A 23984-nucleotide genomic window follows, 5' to 3' on the forward strand; every position below is an offset into this window, starting at 1 on the left:
TCTTTATTTTCCTCCATCATAGAAGGTAATTCCTGTCTTACTGTCCACAGCTTGTGGTTTCACGACGGTGTGGGATATGCAGCTTTTATTGCTTTGGCTAAGCTGGCTTGTGACTGTCATCTGTGATGTGTGACCAAACACTTTCTTTCTGGCCGTCTTCTATTTTGGTACCTCTCTGTGAACAGATGTGGGAAGAGTTTGGTCAAAAGATCCAAGAGGCTCTGGTGGGGTAGGGTAGGGTAGGGTGGGGCGGTATGGGGCGGGGCGAGGCGGGGTGGGGTGGTTAGAGAGCGCTTGGGAAACAGGCTCAACTCATCCTTGACTCGCAGCCTTAGTGAAACTGGGCTGCTGCTCGAAGTAGGCACTGTGCCATGCGCATACCTGAGTGTGAGCGTGTTGCAGGCGCAGTGCTTAAGCATGTGTGTCACAACAGGGCGTGGGAGCCGACCTCAGACACTAGGAGTGTCAAGGCACCTCTGCTCCAGGATTTCAAGCCTCAGGTGTCTGGAGCTTTACTTCCATCCGTCTACGTTTCAAGTTGCCGCTGTAGTGCAACTGCCAGAGAAATGTTTGCTCCTTGAGCTCAGCCAGAGAAATGGTGCTACTCTTTCACTGGAAACACCAGGCCTTCTGCCTCCGGCGGCAGGAGACATTTCTATGGTTTCCTTGAGAGAGTTGCCATTTGGATTCCTTAATTAAACAAGGCTTTTTCCTTATGGCTGTGAAGAGTCAACCTTCATGTTAAGTTCTGGTCCATCACTGGTGGGCCTGTCGGACAGCAGGCGCAGCGACCGCGAAGGAGCTTAGGCTAGAGGCGTCGGCCGGATAATAGTAGCGCGGGTCGCCTACCTGCTGAGGCCGGTACATGGCAGTGCCCAGGTTTCTGGGCAAGGTTCTGGGACTTACGCAGGACTCAGACGGGGGCGGTTCCCCTCTGGAAGGTCCCAGGGAGGCGCCGGGGGGGCGGGCCCGAGCATGAAGGGTGGGAACAGGAGCCAATAAAGACAGAGCTTGGCCGGGCCGGGGCGGGGCCTGCGGCCGGGCCTGCGGGGGCGGGACAGAGCCCACCCTAAGCGGGACTGAGCAGACCAGGCGCCTCCGCCAAAAGAACTAGAGCCTGGCAGCCCAGCCGCGGAGGTGGCGTCGAGGCCCAGGGCAGGTAGGAGCCCGGCGACCCGGGGCGGGGTGTGAGACAAGGGTTTCGGCCTCTCGCGGCGGCGGGTGTCGCACGCCGGCTGTCGGGAGCCGGGCTGCGGGACGTCGGGCGCCGTCCGCAGGCGGTGCGGGAGCGGGCTGGCGGAGGTGTCGGCCGCACTGTCCTAGCACCTCCCGGGCCTGGAGGGACGCCGGGCTTTGCGAGCCCCGCTCGGCGGCCGTGGCGGTTGTGGAGGAGCCTGGCTGAGGGTCTCCTCGCCGCTCACTTCGGAGCGCCGGAACCGTCGGCCGGGTGGCACTCGGGCGCGCTCGGCAGTCCCGGGGAAGTGGGAGGGAGCGACGGCATACAGGAGGAAACGCGGGGCATTGGCCAGGATTAGCCTTGGAGCTTGAACTTCGACAGGCGGAGAGAATGGGCTTTAAAATACTTTTGCTTTTTTTGTGTTTTGATTGTCAACAGAATATGACGAACACAATAGTGAAAGTCGTCTAGTAGGATTTAGATTTAAAAATCTGACATTGGAACACTTAAGAGCTTTTAACAGTATGGCAGGAGGTGATGGGATTATGAGTCAGGGGCCTCTCGGCCAGGACCCACATACCAGGTGTGATACCTGCGTCAAGTCAACTTTTCTGGGCCTCTCTTTCCTTAGCTGTAAAACTGAGATGCTCATGCCTAGGGGTATTCTGAGGGTCAAATGAGATGAGTGAGAGTATTCTATAAATGTTAGGTATTAGGTATTATGTAAAACAACTACTGAGTGCCAGGCACATAGTAGGCACTTTGTAAACCTTTACCCTAAAGCTAGTGATCCACCTAGAGTGTTTTAAAGTCCTACATCTCTGTTTACTCTGTAAGTAAATAAGCTTATTTTCCACAAATCACCATTATTGGAAGTGTGGTCCACTTTTAACTGATTAATCAATTTTTCTAGAAGCACTCTTTATCCATACACTGTTACTGATTCATTTACCAAGCAGTTTGTTTGGTAGCAGTCAATCTATGCCTTGCTTGAGGTAAATAGTTGTAATTTGAGTTACCTGGTAAAGTAAGCAGGGAGTATTGCTTCAAATCAAGACTTGTATTTGCTTTTGTAAGATTTAAGTCCTCCAAAACAAAATTAATATGTAGCTGCATTTTTAACTTTTTTTGTAGAGGCTTTATTATAGACATTTGCATTCTTTTCTGTGGGTATGTGAGCATTTGAGGAGAAGTGGGGGAGACTGGAAATTAAAAAGTTTATAATCAGCAAACTTTGACTAAGGATACTTACAGGCATGTTCTAAAGTAGTTTCCCAGGCAGAAACCAGGAAATGTAGTAATTGTGTCTCTTGGCTTCTCATTAGTTGTTTGTGTGTGTGTTGAATGTGGTAATAGATTTTTTTTAAATGCAGATATAAAGGGATAATATTATTTATCTGATGTAACATTAGACAGTTTTCTAAAGCTGGAAATTATATTTTAAGTGATCTGTAGTGAATCTCACATTGTAGACAAGAATTTTAGGCCTCTGGATAAGTGGAATAGAGAAAAATTCTCGGCGAATATAGTTTGTGTGTGCTTTAACAGTTTTATATGTTTCAACAGTTCAGTGTAAGATTGGTATTTTGGAACACCAATTTCAAATACGTACTTCACATATAAATTTTGCTGTGATTTATAATTTGTTGATCTAGGAGGACTGAAGCTTTTATGTTCATATTATTTATTGAGCACCTATTACATTCCAAGGCAGTTTTAGCACTTATATTCATGTATGGGCAGGATATAATTCCTTCCATGTGCTCTGTACTAAGCAGACCAACATAAGTACAGTGAAAGCAGTTTTAAAAACTCATGATAAACCATGAGGTTGAGGGTTCGATTCCTGGCCTTGCCCAGTGGGTTAAGGATCCAGCGTTGCCATGAGCTGTAGTGTAGGTTGCAGACGCAGCTCGGACTCCAAGTTGCTGTGGCTCTGGCATAGACTGGCAGCTACAGCTCTGATTAGACCCCCTAGCCTGAGAATCTCCATATGCCTCGGGAGCGGCCCTAGAAAAGACAAAAAGACAAAAAAAAAAAAAAAAAGAAACCTGATGATAACAATAACATCAACCAACATTTATTGGGAGCTGCTCTGGGCCAGACAGTGTTCTAAATTCTTTACATGCATTAGCTTATTTAATCTTACAACAGCACCTTGAGGGGTGTTACTGTGATTTCCTCATTGAGAGACATAGAAAGGTTGAATAACTCCCATATCAGCGGAGGTACCAGAGCTAGGTAGGATTCAGACCAGACAGTTGGGTTCCAGAAATCCTGACTTTAACCTCTTCACTACACTGAGTTTAAAATTCTGTGAATGAGGAGTTCCCGTCGTGGCTCAGCGGATTCGAATCTGACTAGCATCCATGAGGACGCAGGTTCAATCCCTGGCCTTGCTCAGTGGGTTAAGGATCTGGTGTTGCCATCAGCTGTGGTGTAGGTTGCAGATGTGGCTTGGATCCTGTGTTGCTGTGGCTGTGGTTGTAGGCCAGCAGCTACAGCTCCAATTTGACCCCTAGCCTGGAAACCTCCATAAGCTGCAGGTGTGGCCCTTAAAAAAAAGACAATAAAATAAAATTCTGTAAATGAGATACAGATGAAATCCAACAAGTATTTAAAAGGAAGTAATGTAAAGAACTTCTTCAAAAAGAAAGAAAGAAACTGGTATTGCAAGGTGTAGATTAAGGCATATCCAAGCTACAATTAAATTATACTTTATATATAGGAGAATTTTTCCCCTGGTAAATGACATGGGATTCTTTTTTGTTTCTAAGCTCTCAGTCACTCAGTTACTACAATTATGGCATTATCTTAATACTACAAGAGATGATTGTTTTTCAATAAGAAGTTTAAAATGTCTGTTCTTAGACCATAAGTTGAATGTTAGATGCAAGAAAATAAAATGCTTTCCTGCCTTCAAGATGCTTATAACCAGACATGAAATAAATCCCTACAATTTCAGTGTGATAAAAGTTATAACAGATATAGAATTTAATGGGGCCATTGATGGGGGAAAATACTTCTATATATTTTAGAGAGAGCCATATTTGAATTTGGCTTTGAAGGATGAATAGGAGTTTCCTGAGTTGGGAAAGGGAACAGAAGATACGGATGAAAACCAGGAATATTATGTGACACTATATTTTATGTTTGAGGAATGTGTTGTGGTCCACTTTGTCACTAAAAGTTCGTGACTAGACATGAGGATTGGGCTAAAGGAGATGGTACTTGGAAATAAGCTGAAAAAAGAAAATTGCTGAGCGTAGTTGCCAATCATGTTAGCATCACTGACATTTCTAGAAATTGGTTAAGTGTGGGATTTCAGTGCCTTTCATTTGAAAGAATAAAGATTTGTCCAGTTTGGCAAAATCTTTCACTATAGATTATCGTGGGTTTTTAATGTTTGTTTGTTTTATGGCCGAACCCAAGGCATATGGGAGTTCCCAGGCCAGAGATTGAATTCTAGCTGCAACTGCAATTTACACCTCCGCCAGCAACACCGGATCCTTTAACCCATCTTGCTGGGCCTGGGAACTGACCCATGCCTCCACAGCTACCTGAGCCACAGCAGTCGGATTCTTAACTCACTGCCACAGCAGGAACTCTCTAGAACATGGTGTTAAAGGTAGTTGTTAATACTTTGACGTATAGGATATATTATAAAACAACATACAGATTTAGGCGAGTAAAAAGTTATGACTCAAAAAATGGAGTCTGTGGTGCCACATGAAGAGCCTTTGTATCATGCTGAGGACTTTGGACTTGATTGCAAAGACAATGGAGAAGCAGTGAAGGACTTTAAGTAATTAGGAAAGGTAGCACGGTGGTGGTATGGTGTAGAGGCTGGATTGGATGGAGAGAGGCAGACGGGAGATAAGTTAGAAGGCTGTTGCTATTGAAATGGCCCAGATAAGATAGGATATGGTCCTTGAGTAGGAAAATAGTAATAGAGATGAAGAGAAGATAGGTGATAAAGATGTAGAATTTTTTTTTTTTGTCTTTTTTGCCTTTTCTAGGGCCGCTCCTGCGGCATATGGAGGTTCCCAGGCTAGGGGTCGAATCGGAGCTGTAGCCACCGGCCTACGCCACAGCCACAGCAACGTGGGATCCGAGCCACATCTGCAACCTACACCACAGCTCAGGGCAATGCTGGATCCTTAACCCACTGAGCAAGGCCAGGGATCAAACCGCAACCTCATGGTTCCTAGTCGGATTCGTTAACCACTGAACCATGACGGGAACTCCCAAAGATGTAGAATTTATAGGGCTTAAAAAGTGGTTGGCTTTGAAAGTCAACAGAAAAGTAAAAACTTAGTTTCTCATATTGGGAAACTATGGGTGAGGAACTTGATTTAATTTTTTTTTTTTTTTTTTGGCCACCCTGGTGCCAGAGATCAGATCCCAGCCATAGTTTCAACCTGCACCATAGCTGTGGCAACACTGGATCCTTTAACCCACTATACCTGGCCAGGGATCAAACATGCATCCTTAGCACTCCAGAGACACTGCCAGTCCTGGTGCCCCACGCAGGAAATCTTTGACTTAATTTTTTTTTTCTTTTTTCTTTTTAGGGCCGCACCTATGGCATATGGGAGTTCCCAGGCTAGGGGTCCAGTCGGAGCTACAGCTGCTGGCCTGCGCCACAGCCACAGCAACGACAGATCTGAGCTGTGTCTGTGACCTACACCACAGCTCATGGCAACACCATGATCCTTAACCCACTGAGCGAAGCCAGGGATGAACCCTCATCCTCATGGATTCTAGTCGGGTTTGTTAACCACTGAGCCACGAAGGGAACTCCTGATTTAATTTTTAATGTGAGAGGAAGATAATTTTTTGGGTTTTGAACACAATGAATTTGAAGTGTCTGTGGAGCATTCAGATGGAGAGGTGGAGAGAGGTTCTAGAACCCAGAAGAGAGTCAGAGATTGGGGATTCAAATTTCAGAGTTAGCCAGTAAGTAGTCATTGAAGCTGTAAGAGCAGATGAATTGTTCAGGGAGCGCATAAAGAATTAGAAGAGAAGAGGGCCAGTGATAAATGATTTGCTTTGTATAGTGGAAAGGATTGTTAATTCATTTATGCCAAATTTTTTTTATTAATCGTGATTATAAAGCAGTTAAATGGGTTTAACTGGAGATTGAATAACTTTTGTATCCAAAGAATCCTGTTCTTTTAAACTTTCACTTGGAAATCTCTCATTTATTCCCAAAGTGTATTGCTTATACTATTATTGGAGTGCCTCTTTGTAAGAAAAAAAAAGAAAAAGAAAAAACCCTTATAGCAGGTTCACAGCCAATCAAGAAAGTAGGTCTCTGGCTTTATTATAGGATTATTTTTCCTCCTCTGTACTTTCTGGTTCCATGCTTATATAGATGGTTCCCAACTTGACGGTTCCATTTCTGATTTTTCAACTACAGGATGATGCAAAAGCGGTACTCATTCGGTAGAAACTTCAACTTTGACTTTTGATCTTTTCCCAGGCTAGTAATATGTGGTACGATGCTGTCTCCTGATGCTGGGCAGAGGCAGCAGCTCCCAGTCAGCCACATGGTCAGGAGGGTAAACAACCAGGACACTTGCAGCCGTTCCGTACCCATGCAGTCATTCTGTGGTTCACTTTCAGTACAGTATTCAGTAAATTACATGAGGTATTCAACACTTTAGTATAGAATGGGCTTTCATCAGAGTCTTCCCCCACTTAACCATTGGGTTACGTCCTGATAAAGCAATGGGAAAGTGAAAACGTTAAGTTGAAAGTGTATTTAATACGTCTAACCCAACAAACATTGTACTTAGCCTAACCTGCTTTAAATGTGCTCAGAACATTCGCATTAGCCTACAGTTAGGCAAAATCATCTAACACAGGTCTGTTTTATAATGCAATTATCTCATGTATTCAATAAATTATTGAATACCATACCAAAAATGGAAAGCAGAATGGTGTCATTGTATTGCGGTTTTTTTTGTTTGTTTTATGGCACCCCTGCATAGAGACCTGAGCTGCTGCAGTCAGATTCTTTTTTTCTTTTCTTTTTTTTTTTTTTTTCCCCCCGCTGCCCTGGAGCATATGGAGTTCCCAGGCCAGGGATCAGATCTGAGCCACAGTTGTGACCTATGCCGCAGCTGTGGCAACGCAGGCTCCTTTAACCCTCTATACTGGGCCGGGGATCGAACCTGTGTCTCAGCATTTCAGAGACACTGCTAATCCTGTTGCACCACAGCAGAAACTCCTGCAGTCAGATTCTTAACCCACTGCGCCACAGCATGAAGGGTTTTTGACCAGCGTATCGGTTTTTGACCCTTGCGATCCTGTGGCTCCCTGCTGCTGCCCAGCATCAGGAGTATCATACTGCATATGACTAGCCTGGGAAAAGATGAAAATTCAAAATTTGAAATATGGTTTCTACTGAATGTGTATTACTTTGGTACCATTATAAAGTCAAAATTTTTATTTTTTTAAGTGTTATTGAAGTAGAATTGTTTTACAGTGTGTTAATTTCTGCTCTACAGCGAAGTGGTTAAGTTTTACATATATATTCTTCATATTCTTTTCCATTATGATTTATTACAGGAGTGATATCATGATATTTGTCTTTCTCTTTCTGACTTATTTCACTTAGTGTAATAACCTCTAGGTCCATCCATGTTGCTGCAAATGGCATTATTTCAGTTTATTTTTATGGCTGAATAATATTCTGATCTGTTGATGAACATTTAGGTTGTTTCCATGACTTACCTGTTGTGAATATGAACACAGATTAACTTGTACATTGCCAGAATAAAAAACATCTTTGAAAATATTTTACAGTGTTCAGTACTCCTTACTGAACACTGTAAAACAGCAGTCTTTCAGCCTCAGTGAAAGTGGGACATTGAAAAGACCAAAACTGGAAGGAGTGTCCTGCACTGGTTCCCAGAGGGTTGGGCAGGATGGAATCTTTTGTCTTTCCTCTTTGAGTTGCATGAATAATTTTTACCCTAAGGAAAAGAAAAGATGCAGTTTTTCTTCACCTCATGGGCGTTACACCAAGTTTTAAGGTTGAAGGATTAAATAATGGTGAGATAAAAGAAGGAAACTTAAAGTTCTTACATTTTTACATCCATCCCAGTGCTTCTCTTGTACCTCCTATTTTTGAGGAGTAAATTTATGATTTTTTTTTTTTGCTTATAAATCTTAGATTCCTTGTTAGCAGCCTGAAAATATCATTTTTAATCTTCTGTTTAAGCAGTATTAATCCATTTATCTTAGTTACAGGTTATTATTTATGCTCTATTTCTTTCTTTTTTTTTTGTCTTTTTGCTATTTCTTGGGCCGCTCCTGCGGCATATGGAGGTTCCCAGGCTAGGGGTCTAATCGGAGCTGTAGCCACCGGCCTATGCCAGAGCCACAGCAACGCGGGATCCGAGCCGAGTCTGCAACCTACACCGCAGCTCACGGCAACGCCAGATCGTTAACCCACTGAGCAAGGGCAGGGACCGAACCTGCAACCTCATGGTTCCTAGTCAGATTCGTTAACCACTGCGCCACGACGGGAACTCCTATGCTCTATTTCTTAAAGTTAGATTTCTGACTTTCATGGCTTTCATAGCAATAAATGTTTATAAGAGGGGATGTGGAGGACAATTATGAATTTTATTTCAAAGTTTAAATTCATAGAAATGGCATATTTGTGGATTTTTTTCTGTTGTATGTTGAAATGTAGGACAGATTGGGATGTGTGTATGTTTGTGTGTGTGTTGATGCTACTTAAAAGAGATGTGCTTTTTTTCTTTCTTTTTTCCCATTTGAGTAAAAAACCAAGAAACTCCAGCTGTCTGGCATAGTTTTGAATTGGTTACTTAGCAATATGAAGCATAATTTTGTATTTAAATATTTATCTGTATTCTTTGGTACTCTGATTAAATAAGAGTCTATTAAGGCTGATGATAATAGGGCCTGCTGTGAGGAAATGACACAGCCTGCTCTGCAAGAGTATTTACTACAAATCACCATTTCCCTGGTTTCTACTTAAACTGTAAGGGGTAGCATGGAACATAAGAACAACATTATGTGAATTAGAGTGATGGCCTATTTGATGATGATCATAATGCAATGCGTCGCCCAGTTAATTTACATTAACATAGTTCAAGGTCAAGCAGAATGCCGCAGGATTTTCTCTGCAGTTGGTAAAAATGGTGAGTCACTGTCTAACCAGGCTTTATTTTTGATCTTTAAATGCATTCTTCAAGTGCAGTATTTTTAAGAATTCCATGACAATTGTTATTTAATAACAAACCAGATCAATTTGCCCTTAATATGTATTGTTTCATTATTAGGAGAAGAAAATATGAAGAAAAAAAAATACAGAGCTATGTTAATAGATGCATCTAGAAGTACAAAAATGTTGAGGAAATGGTGACATGAGGAAAAGTGTAAGACTTTAATGAAGATTATTTTAAAAATGAGTTTATCAGATGTGCAAAGCCTGAGTACAATGACAGACTCCGTGTATTTGTATTCATGCTGTAAATTAAAATTATTTTTTTCTTTTTAGGGCTACACACACAGCATATGGAGGTTCCCAGGCTAGCGGTTGAATCAGAGCTGTAGCCGCTGGCCTACACCACGGCTCACAACAACTCAGGATCCTTGACCCACTGAGCAAGGCCAGGAATCGAACCTGTGTCCTCACGGATGTTAGTCAGATTCGTTTCCACTGAGCCATGAGGGGAACTCTGAAAATTAAAATCTTTAAAATTGAAAAGGTTCTTGGAAATAGTGTACTGGATTTTTCTTTTTTCTCTTCTTTTTGACTGCACCCGCAGCATGTGGAAGTTCCTGGGCCAGGGATCAAACCTGCATGCCTGGACCAGGGGTCAAACCTGCGCCACAGCGGCAGCCTGAGCCACTGCAGTGACAATGCCAGATCCTTAACTCACTTATTGGATTTTTCAAGAAACTGTTTCAAATATTTTCAAAGAAAGAAGAGAATATAAAATTATCTTGATTTCCCTTTTATATAAGGGCCATTTCTGAGAAATATTAGTTTTTTAAATTTAGTTTCATATCAGTGGCATAAGAGAAAAATGGCTGCATATTTCTTGGAAAAAGTATTTGTCTAGAATGCATGTAAGTTATGTTTGTGATATGGAAAATTGAAAATTACACCTCTTCATATCGACATACCTCTATTCTGTATCATTATAGGAAATTTCAACAATGCTTGTAAGGTGGTTACAGTCTGATGTAGATTTTACAATCCAAATTAATGAGATCACTGATACAACTTTCACTATGCTTCTAGTTTACCCCATATGAAAGCGAGATAATTAATAAGGAAGATTTTCTTGTGTAGTATAATTAATAAGGAAGATTTTCTTGTGTAGTTTAAATTTAACCCAGCTGTAATGAGCATATTTATAGAAAAGTTAATTGTTGATCCTTGTAAGTTAAACTGGGAACATTTTTTGAAATAATTGTAATGGCATAGCAAATATGATTAGAAAACATAGAGGAGTTATCTAAACATTGTTTGAAGCTAGTGATAATAGTGCTGCCTTTTTTGCACACAATATTTTATTGAGTGTTTCCTTCAAGCACCCTTCTAGCACTCAAAGAGAGGGAGAGAGAGAGACAGAGACTGAGAGAGATGGCCATACAGACAGTAGTCAAAGCAGCACAAGTGACAGTGCAGGCATCCTCCTGCTTTCTTCTGGACCTCCAGAGCGGCAGGACCACTGGTCTCCTGGAAGCTTTCCCTCCAGCAGAAGCGGCAGGCTGGGGCATGAGTGAGCACACTGCCAGGAGATCATTGCTGGTCTCTCTTTCTGTTCCATTTGTTCTAAGGGCTTAGAGTGCTCTTGGGAATCTCTGGTTTGTGTATCACAAAACTTTGGTATTTGTTAAAAACTCTCTGAATCTCTTGGATATATTGAAAAACATCAAATGTTATTAATTATTATAAAGGAGACTTACTGAATGGCCAAGTTTTAAAAATGTTTTATTCAGAGCTAGTCATACTTATTTACTATGTCACAGCAGAGTTTAATAGTTGTTAAGAGATAAGCTAAGCAGATTGTGTGAATGTAGAATTTTTCTAGTTGAAAGGCAAGCTCATTTGGCAGTGTTTTCTAATATTTTTGAATAACAAAATTTGAATATTTAACTGATATTTTTGGCAACCTAATGAACTAAATTTGAAGCTATATGTCTAAAAGTTCCAAGATATTGTTATGGCAAGTAATACTTTCTAGCCACTATATCTTTTAGACATTGTTGCTACATTTGGAAGAGAGCATTATCATTGAAGGAAATTTGAACAAAATAAAATGTAGGGATATTATGAATCTCATTTCTTTCTCTGCACACTATTAATTATTATTTTCCTGAGGGCAGGTTTGAAACATTAGAGAAAAACATTTGGCTAAAAAATCCTTTTGCCTTGTATCAGTAATTGAGTTCATGGAGTTCCCTTGTGGCTCAGTGGGTTAAGGATCAATTGTTGTCATTGCTGTGGCACAGATTCCGTCTTTAGCTCTAATGTGCTAAGATGCATGCTGTGGCCAAAAACATTGAGTTCATTGTGTATTCCAAGAAGAAAATGAATTCGTACAATTTATTCTTAATTTACCCTGAAGTGATTATGAATGACACTAACTGTCATTTCATGTTAAGAGCAAAGAATTTCCACTACTAAGCAGAATGAGTACGGTACTATTTTTACCATTCACAACAACTTATTGTTTCATCTAGAGTTTTCAACCCTGACCCAATTTTAATCAAAAGAATACAAGACTGTAGGGAACCTGAGAAGTACACAGCATTGTCCTTGTGTTTTTTCCAGTCTGGAAATAATTTATGAACAGGCAGGTTCACACATTGTATTGCATTGACTCTTTTCTAATTTTAATATTTATGTTAAATAATGATAACATAATATTTGATGTTAACTTTATGTTTATCATATATAGTAAGGTTAATTATTGTTTTGTGAAACTTCTGTTTCAGTTGTATGTGTGCGTATGGTGAATCAAACGTCTTTCTTACCTTGGGTTTTGGTCAGAGGAAAATTCATGAAACACTGGCCTACAGTGCAAGAGAAAAAGGATTTGATTTGCTAAGCAATCCTTCTCTCCCACTAAGCAGGCTCAAGGCCCTTGCGGATAGTGTGTGTTTTATAGTCCGTAAAACCATACCAACATACACTTCGCCTGTTACTGCCCTTAGATGATTCCTTTTTGATTTTCCATTCCTCCGCCGATTATGATTGCTCCCTCCGTCTCCTTTCCTGTTGATAGTATGTGTGCCCACTTTGCTTGTGCTTCCAGCAGGCATGCCTCTCCTTCACCCAATGCCTTCGACTTCGGTTTTGCTCTTATATCCCTGGGTTCCTTTGCTCCGCTGATCTTCCATCATACACGCTGAGGAGCAGGGCCTTCCCCCTACTGGACATAATTACTAGGTTTCCTATCTCTGGCCCCAGTTTACTTTGCTCACTCTCGTGCGCAGCTGTAGGAAACAGATGAAGAACCACTTAGGCCAGACTCTCTGAATTCTGTTTGCACCTTCAATTGAGTATCCTACCATTAATCTGTTAATTACTCAGCTGCTTGTTGTTGAGCAGCTCTTAATTTTATCCTCAAGAGCTTTCCTCTATCTCTTAACATGGTTATTATCATTTTCATAGATTAAAGTTATGAGCAAGCTTAACTGATTTGGTCTGGGTCGTAAGCATAAACAGATCTTCTCATTTTTTTCCCAGTTCCATAAGATTGTCATCCTTTTCAGACCCCTAACCCCTCTTTCTTCCATGTGACTTAACTTTCCCCTCCCTCTTCCATGTATTTATTATATCCTTCATTACTTTTTTGCTGTAGTTTTAAAAAATACATAGTTTTCAATCCCAGCTTTAAAGCGTTGTATTTAAAATTGTTTCCTTTTTTGACCGTATTCAAAAACTGTTTAAAAAATATGATCTGAGTGCATAAAAACTACCATTGTGAAGGCCATGAAACTTTAATTGACCCAACTACCATATCCTGAGCTAATGTCCAAGGGATAGGATGATCACTTCCTAACCACCTCCTTCCTCCACCTTGAGGAAGATTGATCTATCACACCCAGGCGTCTTTCAAAAAAGGGCACAACAGAGGGTAGGAGTCACTTGTGTAACATACAAATTCACATTATTACAAGATATCTATGTGTATGTGGGTGGGTGATTATGCATATAGATATACGTGTGTCCTTTTTAAAAAGTCTCTGGAGAAGTTCCCTGGTGGCTCAGTGAGTTAAGGACCCAGTGTTGTCCCTGCTGTGGTGTGGGTTTGATCCCTGGCCGGAGAATTTTGGCATGATGCAGACATGGCCAAAGAATAAATAAATAAATTAAAAGTTTATATAAAAGGAACCATAATAGAGAAATACTTTCCCCTTGCTTTCCCCCCACTTTATTCTGGACATCTTTCCATATCTACATACAAATCTCTACCTCATTGTTTTATTTTATTATTTATTTATTTATTTTTTTGTCTTTCTGATATTTCTAGGGCCGCTCCCATGGCATATGGAGGTTCCCAGGCTAGGGATCTAATCGAAGCTGTAGCCCCCGGCCTGTGCCACAGCCACAGCAACACGGGATCCGAGCCGCGTCTGCGACCTACAGCACAGCTCACGGCAACGCCAGATCCTTAACCCACTGAGCGAGGCCATGGGTTCCCCGCAACCTCATGGTTCCTAGTCGGATTCGTTAGCCACTGAGCCACAACAGGAACTCCTCTACCTCATTGTTTTAATACTCATATAATATTCAGTCAGGATGCCTATGTAATTGAATAGTTTGTGTATTACAAATAGACACCCAGCTGAGGGACTGAAATTTAGCCCAAGGGCCACTTGTCAATGCTGTGCCCGTCTGCCCTTAACACAAGGATCCTCTCTTCACCCCGCTCTGGCTCTGAAAACCCACACCAGGCCACCCATCAGGCTGGTCTCCCCCTCGTTCTGTTCCAACACTAACATCTCATAGAGGCTCCTTACCCTGGCAGAACTTTTATGTGTTTTAAATGGTAGTTTGAGGGATAGGAGATGTGTTTAATATCCATGTAAATGCGGTTTTACCTTTTGTTGCTTTTATGTTGTCAAGTGACCAAATATCCAGTGGATATATAATTCGGGGATGTGATTTGAAAACTTGAGAAGTTGTCTTCTGGCTTTTTTTTTTGTCTTTTTGTCTTGTTGTTGCTAATTCTTGGGCCGCTCCCGCGGCATATGGAGGTTCCCAGGCTAGGGGTCGAATCGGAGCTGTAGCCACCGGCCTACGCCAGAGCCACAGCAACGCGGGATCCGAGCCGCATCTGCAACCTACACCACAGCTCACGGCAACGCCGGATCGTTAACCCACTGAGCAAGGGCAGGGACCGAACCTGCAACCTCATGGTTCCTAGTCGGATTCGTTAACCACTGCGCCACGATGGGAACTCCCTCTTCTGGCTTTTTAAAAAGCTTTAGTTTGAAGTAAGAAGTCACATTGTATAATGGATATGAATATGCATTTTTAGGAGAGCCTGTTATGTCTTAGTTTTAAACCTTGAAAAGTACATCTTTTTATACAACACTAAAAAGAAAAGCAGGATATAATTACATATACACTGTAATTGCAATATATAAAAATATGCTTATGGCCGGCAGCTGCAGTGCTGATTCGACCCCTAGCCTGGGAGCTTCCATATGCTGCAGGTGCAGCCCTAAAAAGACAAAAAAAAATGTGCTTATGAAATAAGACAGGAAGGAAATATACCAAAATATACCAGTGATTATGCTGGATGTGGTAGGCTTACAGATATTTTTCCCCTGTTTTCTATATTTTCAAAATTTCTAAAAAGTAGTAGTGTTACTTTATGACCTTTAAAACTTTGAAAAAATATTTTTAGTTTCTGGACATTTGTTTCAACCTTTGAACACTATAGGAAGAATTTTGCTGTTTTTATTTTCCAATGTCTTGCTAAGAATTTAGCCAAGTTTGAGTTTATGATTTAAAAACTGGGTTATTTTTTGGAGTTCCTGTTGTGGCTTAGTGGTAATGAACCTGACTAGTATTCATGAGGATGCAGGTTCAATCCCTGGCCTCGCTCAGTGGGTTAAGTATCTGGCATTGCCATGAGCTGTGGTGTAGGTCGCAGACACGGCTCGGATCTGGTATTGCTGTGGCTGTGGTATAGGCCAGCAGCTACAACTCCAATTCGACCCCTAGCCTGGGAACTTTCATAGGCCACAGGTGCAGCCCTAAAAAGATTAAAAAAAAAAAGATAAATTTCATTTAATTATGCAGTTACTAACATTGCATTAATGTAATAAAATTCTAAAGTTTCATGTTATTAAAGTTAATCTTAAGAAGTTCCCACATGGCGCAGCCAGTTAAGGATCCAGTGTTGCTGCAGCTGTGGCACGGATCGCAACTGTATCGCAGGTTTAATCCCTGTTCTGGAAACTTCCACATGCTGCGTGTGTGGCCAAAAGAAAAAAAAGTTAATTTTATGTGTAATTTTCCACATCGAAGCATTTTGTAAGACTTCCTCTTTTTTTTTATTTTTGAAATTGCTTTTATTTATTTATTTTTTTGTTTGTAAAACTTCCTCTTCCTCTGAGACATTTATATGACTGAGGTACCTAAGCAGCCTTTAAAATTTAGCTATGAGCCAGCTCTAGCCAGGAGTTGATCCTTGGCCCCTGTGCCTCCTCCTTCAGCATGCATAGGAAAGTAGGCTGAGTGGTTATCTTGAGGTTTCAGTCCCTTGGCTTGAGGTGGGCAGGACATATCTCCCCCTCTTCCCTTAGGAGACAGAGAAACATATACCTCCTAGTTTTTTAAAAGAAGTCCTCTCTATTGTCTTTTGTGATCTTTACAATTAAGGAATTGAAATTCTTCTTGTATAGTCTTGACAGGGGTAATGAACTGAAGTCAGCAGAGCTAGATCTTGGCCCCCGACCTTATAAGCCTTGCACTTCTCTTTACAATAGGAACGTGTTTGACTCCTATTGTTTTGATTTTGGCCGGTGAGGCCCCTGCTGAAACTCAGGACAGGAAAAGTTGCATTTGACATCCTGTTATATTAGCTGATATTATTGTTATGTCTACCACCAAAACAAGTAATATATAGTGGTTAAATGCACAAGCTTTGGAATAAAGTGGAACTAAATTTGTGTTACTTTGGGAAATGTACTTAACCAGTCTCAGCTTCCTCATCCACAAAATAGAGATAATAATGACTTTCATAGTTGTGAGAATTAAATGTAACGATGAAAGTAGGTACTAAGCACAGTGCTTGGGACATACAAGCACTTAATAAATAAGAATATCATCATTTAAAATATCATATCGCTATACAAACACATCTCTTCTGCATCGTCTGGAGTTTTTCCTTACATTTTATTTGCTGAAAACATTTGAGTAGTGGTAATTAGGTTCTACTGCTGATCAGAAATATGTAAGAATTGAATTAGACTGAGAGACTGTTTTGACCTCAACCATGCAATTAGATAACATTAAACACTCTCCTGTTAAAGTATTGCCTTATGGGAGAGGAGCAGTGATGTGGTTAATGAACCATATCATTAGATTATTTAGAAAATATTTTAAAAATTTTGATGCGATATAGTTTCCAGTTTTCAAAGTATCTTTATAACTTTATTTTTCTTGAGTAAATGTCGTCAAAGACCTTTAAAATGCTCCTATTTGGTAAAACCTTATAAGCCAACTGCATTATATTACTCTTTTATTCAGTGTAATTGTTGTGTTTCAGTTCAAGGATGTGATTTAATCTGTGTACTGGTTAGCATATACGTTAGAGCAGGAAAATTAGTTTTTCTTGGAGTGGAAACGAATCTGACTAGTGTCCATGAGGATGGAGGTTTGATCCTTGGCTTCACTCAGTGCGTTAAGGATCCAGCATTGCCATGAGCTGTGGTGTAGGTTGCAGACGTGGCTGAGACCTGTGGCTGTGGTGTAGGCCAGCGACTACGGCTCTAATTCGACCCCCAGCCTGGGAACCTCCCTAAAAACAACAAAAAATAAAATAAAATAAAGTTCGTTTTTCTTTAAGTCCTGATATAATCCTGGCTAAGAAGCTAGTTGGGGAAGTTAGTTCTTTTCCAACATTACTTAAGGCCTTTTTCTCCAGTGGCCCATCCAGCATTTGGGGACCAGTACATTTCTGGATACCGAATCATTTGCAGTAACCAAAGCTAGGTTGTCTCTAAACTAGGTTACTAGCTGGAACGCTAGATTAAGGTCCAGCTGCAGCAGAAGTACAGCTACTGCTGTGATTTCTAGCCTCGTTGATATTTAGACTGAGGAAGCTTTCTCGAATCACATTCTTCTTTTCTTCTGCCTGTAGTGCAGGTCCGCCCATCTCCTGCAGGCTTCCTTTGTGTTTCCCCATCATTGAGGAAAGCCTGCACACTCTCCAGATGTAAATGTCCTGTGAGCATGTACTTTTGCACCTTTCAAAAAATAGTTCTTGGTGATTATAGTTAACAATATTGTTGCTAAGAGAGTAGATCTTAAATGTTCTCATTGAAAAAAAATAGTCATTATGTGAGGAGATGAATATGTTAACCAGCCTTATTGTGCTGATCATTTCACAGTATATGTATGTTTGAAACTGTGTTATGTAGCTTAAAGTTACACAATGTTTATATGTCAATTATATCTCAAAAAAGGTGGGGGAAAATAGTTTCCTGCTTCACACTACTTCTCTTGAGTCTCAGCAGGAAGAGTTGTTGACATTTTCTGTTCATAGAATTCAGGGGTCTAACCACTTGGTTACTTTGGCAGACCCCTGAATATCCTCAATTTACCTTTGTAAAATGGTGAACATTAAAGTTAACGCACATGTAAGTTATAATACCTTACTCTACACTCATGGTCTGCTGGGGGTGCCCAAGATGATATATTAGGATGTGAAAAGAGCACTAGAGTTGAAATCATTCTTTTTGTTCAAGGAGCTTAGAATCAAAGTTTGGAGACCCCTGACTTAAATATTGCCCCCTGCTTCCGCCTTTTTTTTTTTTTTTTTTTTTTTGCTTTTTAGGGCTGCACCCTCAGCATATGGAAATTCCCAGGCTAGGGGTCGAATTGGAGCTGCAGCTGCCAGCCTACCCTACAGCCACAGCAAGGCCAGACTTGAGCTGCATCTGTGACCAACACTACAACTCATGACAACGCCAGATCCATAGCCCACTGAGCAAGACCGGGGATTGAACCTGCATCCTCAGCGATACTTGTCAGGTTCATTACTTCTGAGCCACAACAGGAACTCCTTGCCCCCTTTTAAAAATGTCTTTCTATGGCGTTTCCTGGTGGCATTAAGAGTTAAAGGCTCTGGATTGTCATTGCTGTGGCTCATATCACTGCTGTGGGGTGGGTTTGATCCCTGGCCTGGGAACTTCTGTGTGCCATGGGTGTGGCCAAAAAAAAAAATGTGTTTCTATTCTGAAGGGAATATGTTAAGTGCTATTAATAATAACAGGAGAAAAAATCAAGGAGTTCCCTTCATAGCTTAGTGGAAACAAATCCAGCTAGTATTCATGAGGATGCAGGTTCAATCCCGGGTCTTGCTCAGTGGGTCGGGGAGCTGTGGTGTAGGTTGTAGATGAGGCTCGGATCCTGTGTTGCTATGGCTGTGGCATAGGCTGGCAGCTGTAGTTCTGATTTGACCCCTAGTCTGGGAACTTCCGTATGTCACGGGTGCAGTCCTAAAAAGCCAAAAAAAAAAAAAGAAAAAAAGAAAAAAACAGGGGTTTTTGAGTTTAAATTCTAGTTTTCCCACTTATAGTAATGAATATGACCTTAAAAAGTTATCTAACCTTTCTAAACCTGAGTTTCCTCATCTAGAAAATGAAGATATCTTCCTCTAAGGATTATTATAAGGATTAAATGAGATTATGCATGTAGTGGCTGTCAAATAAGAAATGTACAAAAAAGTCATTATTGTGGTGCTTATAATCATTTAAATAAGTTGTTTTGGTGTTATTCACTTTAAAGTAGTCTAAGATGTTTTCCTATTCCACAGATGAGGCAATTTCAAATCATTAGAGGCCCTTAAAGTAGTAGGCATAGCTAATTTTCAGAAACCTTTCCTTTTTATACCTACTTACGTTCAGGGTTTAGTCACTTGGAGTTCCCATCATGGCTCAGCGGAAAACAAATCTGATTAGTATCCATGAGGATGCAGATTCAATCCCTGGCCTTGCTCAGTGGGTTAAGGATCTGGTGTTGTCGTGAGCTGTGGTGTAGGCCGGCAGCTATAGCTCTGATTCGACCCCTATCCTGGGAACTTCCATATGCTGCGGGTGTGTCCCTAAAAAGACAAAAAAAAAAAAGGGGGACTTATTCATTTGACAAATATTTACTGAGGGATTACTGCATGATGCATACATACTCTTAGGTGCTGGGGATACAGTAATGAAAAAGCATATGTTCCAGTAAGAAAGAGACAAACAAGTAAACAAACAAAAAATAGAATTTCAGGTAAATGATAAATTCTATGGACAAAATATAGCTAGGTGAAGGCATAGAGAAATATTTGGGCAAAAAAAGAAAAGACAAAAAAAGGGAGTTCCCATGGTGGCGCAGTGGTTAACGAATCCGAATAGGAACCATGAGGTTGCAGGTTCGGTCCCTGCCCTTGCTCAGTGGGTTAACGATCCGGCGTTGCCGTGAGCTGTGGTGAAGGTTGCAGACGCGGCTCGGATCCCGCGTTGCTGTGGCTCTGGCGTAGGCCGGGGGCTACGGCTCCGATTCAACCCCTAGCCTGGAAGCGGCCCTAGAAAAGGCCAAAAGGCAAAAAAAAAAGAAAGAAATATTTGGGGAAAGAAGCCTTATTTGAGATAAGATAGACAGGGAAAGTGAAAACTGAGTAGAAACCAAAAAATGAGAAAGGGAGGAATGATGGTGATGGCCTGGATTAGTGTGGCCTCAGTGAAGGTGGTCAGTGGAGTCAGAGATATGTTTTGAAGGTGGAACTAAGAAGAATTACCATTTGTCCTAGTACGCTTGGGCAGCTGTTACAAAAACACCGTGGACCAAGTGGCTTGAGCAACAAAAAGTTAATTCTCTCAGTTCTGGAGGCTGGGAAGTCCAAGAACAAGGTGCCATCCAGTCCAGTTCCTGGCGAAGTGCCTCTTCCTGGTCTGGAGATGGCCATCCTCTCACTGTATCCTCCCAAAGTGGAGAGAAGGACCATTTCTGCTGTGTCTCTTATCATAAGGGGACTAGTCCTATTCACGAGGGCTTCACTCTCGTGACTTAATTACCTCCCAAAGCCCTGCCTTCAAATACCATCACATTGGCAATTAAGGCTTCAGCATATTTGCATTTCAGGGGAACGTAAACATTCAATCCATAACAGCATTAGTTTAGTTACAGGGATGACTCCTAAGGTCACACAGCTGTGATAAACAAACCTCCAGCAGTGCCAGTAGAATCAGTGAACAGCAAAGAGGAAGAATTGTCATCATATGGAAGTCTTATGAATAATGTGGATAACCATCTGCCATACAATCACAAAGTTAGTATTATTCCAAGTCTTTGGCTTGTGCCTCAAAATTCTGAATATAATCTGCAATAAATCAACTATTAGGAGTTCCCGTTGTAGCTCAGTGGGTGAAGAACCCAGCATTGTGTCCGTGAGGATGCGGGTTTGATCCCTGGCCTCACTCAGTGGGTTAAGGGTCCGGTGTTGCCACAAGCTGTGGCCTAAGTCACAGATGCCACTCGGATCCATTGTTGCTGTGGCTGTGGTGTAGGCCAGCAGCTGCAGCTCCAATTTAACCCCTAGCCTGGGAACTTCCATAGGCTACAGGTGTGGCCCTAAAAAGAAAAGGAAAAAAAAAATTCTTAAAAACAAATCAACTATATTTTAGAAAAACCTTACAGCATTCCCACGACAGATGTTTCAACAGAGTTGATAGAATTGTTAAAATTCAATTTTTTTTCAAGAATCATATTTCTTGCTTTGCATTTAGGCACAATAACTGCTTGAGATGTTTATGTTGTCTATTATTCATAATATTAGGCATTTTTTAAAGTTTCTTTGCTATTTTGGGAGTCATTTTTAGTTACCTATAAGGCTGTTTCCTCTGATAGAAGTGAGATAAAAGGCTGATATCCTGTATGTGCTTGCTTTGAAGATTTGTTATTCCAGAACCAGTCAGCAAAATGGCAAAAGTTTTGAAAGGCAGAAGCCTGTCTGACATTTACTTTTTTTCCTCTCTTGCTTTGTTCCTTTATTCTTGGCTTTAAAATATTTCTAGTTAAATTTAATGAAAAATTTAGGCAAGATTTTCTCCTGTGGGTTTTATTAAAAATATAGAGAGAGGCTTTAAAATTAAATACTATATTGATATTTTAATTAATTGTACCTAATAGAAAATTCAAAAAAAGCAAATACCATGAGCAGTTCAAATTCCTACCTGTCTTCCTGAGCAGATTTTATTATGTTCAGTTTTCTCTGACTCATGTCTTAGCATCCTCTGCTGTAACAAGTACAGAAGTGACATGTTGAAATTCAGGTTTACTTTAGGTCTTTCAAGACAGCATTGCAAAAGCATTTACCCCTCTTGGCTATTAATGCTGTCTTTCTTTCCATTTTCAACCCTGCAACTCTGAGTTTCCTTTTTTTTTCTAAATTTACCCAGCAAGAATGACTCAAGAATCATTCTAGAGTGAATGAGTGAAGTTAAAAAGACAAATAAATAAATTTAGGGAATTCCCATTGTGGCGCAGTGGAAACGAATCCGACGAGGAACCACGAGGTTTGATCCCTGGCCTCGCTCAGTGGGTTAAGGATCCGGCGTTGCTGTGAGCTGTGGTGCAGGTCGCAGACCTGGCTCGGATCTGCTGTTGCTATGGCTGTGGCATAGGCTGGCAGCTACAGCTCTGATTCGACCTCTAGCCTGGGAACCTCCATATGCCACAATGCGGCCCTAAAAAGACAAAATAAATAAATAAATAAATAAATTTAGAATGAGTGAAGTATTCTAGAATGAATCTAGAATATTAAGATTCTTAAGGTCATGAAAAGTTATACAGAAGTATTTATTGTAAGGAGAACTCAAAATTGGGAAACAATTACAGAAAATTATTGGGAGTAATGGGAGTGCACAGAAAGAGTGATTAACTCTGGGTAAAGAGCTAAGGAAGATCTCACAGAAAAACTGAACTGATCTTGAAAGTGTATTATATGTTCACGAAGGAATTAATAGTAGCTAACATTTATTGAGCAGTTACTAAATGTAGGAACTGTCTTAAACATTTTATTTGAATTCCCACAGCCATCTTATAGAATAAATAAAAACCTATGTCTTTTTGTGGCAGAGAGTACTCAGCCAAACATCAGTTGCTTAACCCTTTTGTGCCTTGTTTCCTCATCTGAAAAATGAAGATAGTATTTACCAATGGATTGTCATGAGAATTAGATGAGTTAGTGCTGGTAAAGTGAGTAGCTCCTGGCTCATAGTAGGTGCTCAATATGTTATTACCTATAATCACTATGACCATCCCGTAGATAGAGAAGCAGGCTTAGAAGGATAGAGTAATTTGACTAAGGTTACACAGCCCAGAAGCAAGTCTGATGGTGTTTGAGCTCTGTGTTAACTCTAATATTCTAGCTCTAAACCACTAGTAGATGACAAGGATTCAATGTTGTTAGAACGTGGCGTGTGAACAAGGCAGGTGGAGGGAGTCAGAGCTGGAATCAGAGGGCGAAAGACCTGTGTCATGTTAAGGAGTATGGACTTTATCTTGTCGCTGATACAACCATGAAATATCTACAGGTTTAATTTTTATCATTTAAACCAGAAACTATTTTAGAGCAAAATTGTGACCATTTGTGTGCATGCACTGTAAAAATACAGATGTGTGTGTATTCATGACATATTTTTAAAGCTCTGTAACTTCATTATTGGCTTGTTCCAATGTTTTCATTAATATTTGTTGGCCATATATTTATTTGTTTTGCCATTTTGGGTTTTTTTTTTTTGTCTTTTTGCTTTTTCGAGGGCCACTCCCACAGCATATGGAGGTTTCCAGGCTGGGGTCTAATCAGAGCTGTAGTCACCGGCCTATACCACAACCACAGCAACAGTAACATGGGATCTGAGCTGTGTCTGCGACCTACACCACAACTCATGGCAACACTGGATCCTTAACCCACTGAGCAAGGCCAGGGATCGAACCCACAACCTCATGGTTCCTAGTCGGATTCATTAACCACTGTGCCACAACGGGAACTCCTGTTTTGGGTTCTTTTTTTTTTTAGGGCTTTACCCGCAACTTATGGAAGGAAGTTCCCAAGCAAGGGGTTAACATAGGAGCTACAGCTGTTGACCACAGCCGCAACCACAGCAATGCTGTGGGATCCGAGCTGTGTCTGTGACCTATACCACAGCTCATGGCAACGCCAGATCCTTAACCCATTGATCAGGGCCAGGGATCGAACCAGTGTCCTCATGGATACTAGTTGGGTTCGTTACTGCTGAGCCATGACAGGAACTCCTGTTTTGCCATTTTGTTAGTATTGACTATCACCATGAATAGTAGCAAGGGTCATATGTTCAAGATACATTTATGGAGGAAAAAACTTAATATTGAGGAAATTATGCCCACTAATTTAACTTCTTTCTGCAAACTGATAGGGGAGATATTATGCAATTTTGATAGCAGAACTTGGTCAGTTCTTGAAAATGCATATCACCTTGGTAGATTATGGAGCACCACTAAAAGATCTAAACTGAATTATGACTTGATCATATCTACGTTTTA

At 40.9% G+C, this 23984-nt stretch overlaps 1 protein-coding gene across 2 annotated transcripts in view; it reads left to right on the forward strand.

The window, feature by feature from the left end:
• Positions 1-1060: 1060 nt before the first annotated feature.
• The window catches only part of DENND2C (DENN domain containing 2C), a 94510-nt gene continuing 71586 nt past the window's right edge, over positions 1061-23984 (forward strand). For both annotated transcript variants that reach the window (XM_047784948.1, XM_047784949.1), the window contains exon 1: positions 1061-1159. The gene's annotated coding sequence lies outside the window, so the exon portion shown is untranslated. The remainder of the gene's footprint in view (positions 1160-23984) is intronic.

The sequence above is a fragment of the Phacochoerus africanus genome, chromosome 6 (assembly GCF_016906955.1).
Source record: "Phacochoerus africanus isolate WHEZ1 chromosome 6, ROS_Pafr_v1, whole genome shotgun sequence".
In the NCBI taxonomy this organism is placed as follows: Eukaryota; Metazoa; Chordata; class Mammalia; order Artiodactyla; family Suidae; genus Phacochoerus; species Phacochoerus africanus.